This window comes from Lathyrus oleraceus, chromosome 5 (genome assembly GCF_024323335.1).
Source record: "Lathyrus oleraceus cultivar Zhongwan6 chromosome 5, CAAS_Psat_ZW6_1.0, whole genome shotgun sequence".
NCBI classification, from domain to species: Eukaryota; Viridiplantae; Streptophyta; class Magnoliopsida; order Fabales; family Fabaceae; genus Lathyrus; species Lathyrus oleraceus.
Genome location: NC_066583.1, coordinates 150,310,533 through 150,317,217, shown reverse-complemented (window position 1 = coordinate 150,317,217; position 6,685 = coordinate 150,310,533).

Here is a 6,685-nt window from a genome sequence, read left to right as displayed (position 1 = left end):
GTTGAAAATTTTAACTGGAATTGAAGGTGAATGGATTATGGTATGATGGGATGATTAAATGAAGAAAGGCCCACAAATTAGGGTTTCTTGAACCATAAGTTTCACCAAGAACCAAGGCCAGTTAAATTAGGGTTTTAAGGTGCAATGGATGTATTAGGGTGACTCAAAGGGGTGTGGCATGAACAATGTTTGGATATTAGGGGTCCTCAATGGTATGGTCAAAGATCAAGGTGAACCATGACATGGAAAAGCCAATGAGGGTCAAGAACTAGGGTTGAGTTCCTTGGGTGACCAGATGAATCTTCACATGTCTTCAATGGGAACTCACCATACAGATAGGGGCTTGGAGAGTAAGTGAGATGTCTTGAATGATCCTTAAGGATGAAGATTAGGGTCAAGGTGGCTTAGGAACACCTCGCCATGATAAGTGAGTCTTGAGGCTTCATAGGTGAACCCCATACCTTAGGCTTGTAGAACATTGTGGATCATTAGGTATAAATTCTTATGAAATGATATGTGTGGGATGTATGCTCGTGAATTAGGGCTATAGGGGGTGATAGGGAAGTAGGGTAAATTTGAGGGCATAAAAACCATGTTCATGATCAATTGATTCTTCCTTTTGGCCACACCATTTTATTGTGGTGTGTAGGGTGGTACTATCTCGCATACAATCCCTTCTTGATCATAAAATCTTCAAAAGTCATTTGATACATATTCGCCTCCATCATTCGTTTTAAGCACTTTGACCTTGTGACCAATTTGCCTCTCCACCATGGACTTGAAATTCTTGAACATTTCGAATAACTCATTTTTTCTCTTGATTAGGTATGTCCATAACTTCATACTATGATCATCAATAAAAGTGACAAAATATTTATTGCCACCAAGGGAATCTACTTGCATTGGCCCACACACGTTCGAATACACCACCTCAAGGTGATTCTTGGTTCTCCAGTCTGCATCATTGTTGAACTTTCCCTTATGTTGCTTAACTTATACACATTCTTCACAAATTTCATCCGGTATGTTGATTGATGGCAACCCCGTTACCATTTCGTTATTTTGCAAATTCTTGAGATCACTAAAATTGAGATGCCCAAGACGATAGTTCCACACCCACTTTTCACAACTTGTTGCAGTAGAAAGACATCTATGCTTCATAACCTTCAACTCAACCTTGAAGGTTCTATTAGCAACCATAGACGATTTAAGTATTGAAACTCCATTTGCATCCATAACATGCAACCCCTTATTTTCTGTATGAATCTTGTAACCCTTCTTAAGTAATTGGCCAATACTTAGAATGTTACATTTGATTCCCGAAATATAAAATCCATATTTGATCAAGGAATGTCCATTATCCTTCTTCATGATCAAAATATGATTGATACCATCATCCATTAGAATGGTGTCGTCCGCAAACTTTACTTTGTTCTTCATGTCACGATTGATTTTGAATCCTTCCTCCCCGTCATATGAGTTGAACAACTTGGGTCCAAATACCACTCCTCACTACATTGAACTCCTTACATACTCATCATGGCATCTTCCTTTTCACGCACCCGGCCAACCGTATTATTCAACCGGCCATTGCTCAATTTTCCAACATTCTTTGAGCAGCTGCAGCTACTGTTCCGGAGTTGTATTTTGCTACAATTCTCTTTCGTGATCATGACCAAGAGGGCATTCTCTTGATCAAACTCTTGTCTTGCAACCTTAGCTTCATCCCCTTGAGATTCCTTCTTGTTTGTATTGCATTGTTTCACAAAATAACTGAACCGTTGACACTTGTAGCATTGCTCCTTGCTCTTTTCAACCCTCTTTCTTTCACCTATAAAGTTACCATGACCACCATGTTTGTAGTTGATCTCACCCCTTTGACAAGTCAGATTCTTTGAATTTTGGGACTCTTTTCCACCAAAATTATAAAAAATTCCCTTTGTTCTTCGTGATCCATTTTCCTTTCGATCTCTTGTCATTCTCATTGAACCGAGCTTGCAAAGCGATATTTGTCTTTGTCTTATTGTTATTCCTATCCTTCATCATTTGCTCGTGAGCCTCAAAAGAACTTTGTAGCTTATATTTTCTCATCGTCGCAAGATCTTTTGACTCCTCAATTGCCACAACTATGTTATCGAGTCTTGGTGTTAAAGAACATAAGATCTTAGCAACAACATACTGCTTTATAATGGTTTCACCACATGCCTTCACTTGGTTCACCAACCGAGTGATCCTCGTTACAAAATCGTTGATTGTCTTTTTTCCCTCTATTTGAATCAATTTGAGTTTTCGTTTGTGATTTTGTAACCTCACCACCTTCGTTTTGCCAGCCCCTACATAAGCTTTCTCTAAGATCTCCCAAGCTTATTTCGACGAATCGCAATCACCAATTTTCTCAAAGTTGTCGCCATCAGCACATTGATGAATCAAGAATAACATTTTATAATCTTTCTTATTCTCTTCTCTATGTGTTGCTTGTTGCGCTTCAGTAGCATTAGCTTGGAAAGGAGTAACACCATTTTTAATCACCTCAAGAACATCTTGGTAGCCAAACAACACATTCATTTGCTTGCACCACTTGTCGTAGTTCTTCGCATCAAGAATGGGTAAATTTGTAGAGATTCTTTCATTCGAAACTGAATTGATGTTACACACTAGGTGTTTATGGATCCGAACTAGTTTCTTAATGCCAAATGTTGGAACAAGCAACCACAAGATTGGTGAAACAAAGGTGGAGAAATTTGAAAGTGGAGAGTGAAGGAGGAGAATAGAGAGAGAGAGAGAGAGAGAGAGAGAATTAAGGGTGATATGTTATACTTGCATAAACCAGAAACCAGGGTGAGAGTGCATCCTAAACACTTGTCAAATACATCATATAATAGTGTCAAAATGTAACTTGTAATTTTGTATTTTATATTTTATACGTTTTGGGCTTGGGCTTGGGTCGTTTGTATAGTTTGGGTATGATCTTTAGTTGCCTATATAAAGGGCTTTGTATGATGAAACTAAGAACTTTACTCACTCTTGATTTACATATTTCAGTTTACAATTTTCTCTCTTTTCTCTCTTCTTCTTCTTCTCCGTCTTTCATATTTCTTGAAAACATTTGTTCCAACAATAAATAGTAATACTTTATATGTAAAATTCAGATATAACAAACTTAAATTATAGAATGGAAATACTAAAAATTGTTTTATTTTGTAATCAATTTAAAATTATATTTTTTATAGAATTTAAAATTAACGCTTAATTATAGTTTTGATCCTTCTATTTTATTTGATTTACGAAATTGATGCTCTATTTTAAATTTAAACAATTTTAATTTCCTATTTTAAATTTAAATGATTTTTGTCTTTCTCTTATACTTTTACACTTAAAATTAACAATATTTTTATTTTTTTTATTAAACAAGTTAGATGTAGACAAATTATCATATATAAATTTATTATTGATTTTAATAGATAAAAATATAAGTTAAAAATGAAAAATCTCATAAATTTTTTATAAAAAAACGCGAGAGAAATTAAAATTGTTTGAATTTAAAATAGAAGATTAATTTAGTGAGTAAGACAAAATCGAATGATTAAAACTGAAATTTAACCTGAAATTAATAAACTAGTCACACTGACGGAATGCATGTGCATGAAGTTAATTCGTTGAATAAAAAATTTAAAATAATATTTTTGTGTAAAAAATAACCCTTTTAATGCATCTTAGGAGTTAGTGACTATTTGTCGTTAAATTTGTTTTTCATTGAGTCAGATCAAGGTAGATCATGAATCGAGTCGAATTATTTTTCGAAATTTGAATTTTTTTATTCGGGTTTTGTGACTCAAGTCACAAAACCTCATGAATCGACTCAAATTGACATTCCACTCAAATTTTTTCCATCTTGGATTTGTGAATCGATTCACAAACCCATTTGAATCGAATCATGCATTCATTTTTTAAAGCTCGTTTTTCAATCGGGATTTGTAACTCGAGTCATAACCCCAAATGAATCGGGTCAAGTAACAATTTTAGTGAAAGGATTTTAATTCATTATTCAAATAATTAGGCTACTTGAATCAAATTATCACTTACTCAATTTGACTCAACTCACCCCTTTCTTTGAATCCGTTCAAGCACTATATTTTCAATCTCATCCATTCATTTCATTTCTCAACTGAATCTTGGTCATTCATCTCATTAAATATATATTCCAATTTTATTGCATTTTCACTCATTTCACTTCATTCTCATTTCATTACATTTTCTTCCCCTAAACCTTAAAACCTATCCAAAACAAATCACACCATTGTTGCTCAACCTCCAACCTTCATCAAACTTTGAGATTGGTTTGTGGTTGCTCCTTTTTTTGTGTTTGGGTGTATAATTAATCAAGGTTGTGTTTAAGATTCATAAAAACTGTTTTCAAAATAATGTTGGGTTGTGATTTTCTACGAGGGTTTTGCTATAGTTTGTTCTCTGTTTATCTTAATCAACCATGAAGATGGCTTCCAACACAATTCCTGATGGTACCTCTAAAAATAAGGACAAACGATTTTAAGTACATTCAAAGAGGTCAAAGGGTGAAAACTCATCCAATCATCATCCTCTCATCTCAAACTTAAACTTCCTTATATACAAGACAAATCATCTACTTTCTCCGAGTTCTTAAGTTTGTTATCAACAATGTCTTTTTTGAAAAAAAAGTATTGGTGCTGACAACTGTAGCACTCGAGATGTTGTCACTTCAATTGGGTTATATATTTTCAATGTGTTTGATCGTTATAAGGATTTTGATGCATTGCTGAAATTATTAGCCTACTTACATCAAATTATGACTTACTCAATTTGACCCAACTCACTTCTTTCTTTGAATCCATTCAAGCAATATGTTTTCAATTTCATCCATTCATTACATTTTTCAATTGAACCTTGGACATTCATATCATTAATATATATATTTCGATTTTATTGCATTTTCACTCATTTCACCCCATTGTCATTTCATTCCATCTTCTTCCTATGAACCTTAAAGCCTCTCCAAAACCACTCACACCATTGTTGCTCAACCTCCAATCTTCATCAAGCTTTGAGATTGGTTTGTGGTTGCTCCTTTTTTGTGTTTGGGTGTTTAATTAATCAAGGTTGTGTTTAAGATTCGCAAAAAATATTTTTAAAATAATGTTGAGTTGTGATTTTCTACGAGGGTTTTACTCTAGTTTTTTTATCTGCTTATCTTAATCAACCATCAAAATAGCTCCCAACAGAGCTCCTGATGGTACCTTTAAAAGTAAGGACACACGGTTTGAAAGACATTCAAAGAGGTTAATGGGTGAAAGCTCTTTTAATCATCCCCGCCCTACTTCACTTAAACTTTCTTCTATATAAGATAAATCATCTATTTTCACAGAGCTCTTAAGTTTGTTATCGACAATCTTTTTTGAGAAAGAGTATTGGTGCTGACAATTGTACCGCTCGAGATGTTGTCACTTCAATTGGGTTATACTTTTTCAATGTGTTTAATCGTCATAAGAGTTGTCGGTAGTGGTCAGATTGGAGACCATATGTGGTCATAATGTGATGATCATATGTGGTTATAACAGTGGTCGATGGAGATCCAAGTTATGGTAGACAATATATGGAACAATGTTTTCTAGTGTTGTGGAGTTGTGTTAGTGATCGGGAAAATAACAAGTGTACTATTTTTATCGATGTAGTAATAAGGAGTTTTATTTCCAAGTATCGATCTCAGGGATTGCGTAGGAAATACTTATTTTAATTTGATTCTATCAGAACAAAAGGATAATGGTTTGGTTGTTTTGGAATTTATAATAGTAAACACAAAAATAGTAAAAGTAATTGCTTAAGATAAAAGATGCTAGGGTGAGTGGTTCAGTTAACCAGTTATGAATTCAGTCAAGATTTCCTTAATACATATGAAACATTCAATCACCTAACCTCAGAATGTTCTTACTTAAGTCCTTAAGGAAGAAACTATTAAACTACCAATTCTTACTCAAATGTCCATTCAATTAATCATTGGTTTTAATCATACATAATATCAAGGTTTACGGTGATTTACGAAAGTTACTAGTCCTAGATGATGCATTCATAAACCCAATTGTGTGAAAACCCTAACAATCACACTCCTGTTATTGAAAGTCATAGATCAATTTGTATTTGTCCGATACAAAAGCATAATAACATCACACAATTGAATTGAAATAAATAACATAGTAATCAAGAAATCATTTGTTCATATTCATAACATGCGATAACCTCAGGACCACCCCCCTAACATCAGGGGGTTTAGCCTCTCATAGTACTTAAAGAATTCATAATGTAAAAATTAGACATTACAAAGAATTAGGAGATTTTGATCTTCAATGGTTGATGCCCTTGAATCTCGCCGCCTTCAAATCCTTCGTAGTAGCTATCTTCTCCAATGTAATGTTTTCTTTCGTCCGTCAAAAAGTGTCTTCTTCTTTCTCTTCCAAGCCTTCTTATAGCTTCAGATGAATCTCCTCCAAGCAAAAGGTCCAAATTACCCTTAATGAGCAGAATCGATTCACAAAGCAAAAGTTAGGGTTTCCAAGCTGCGTCCAATCAACACGGCCGTGTGTCACCACACGGGTGCCCGTGTTGCTCTTCATTATAATTATTTTCAGCACAAGCTACAGAGGAAACAACACGGGCC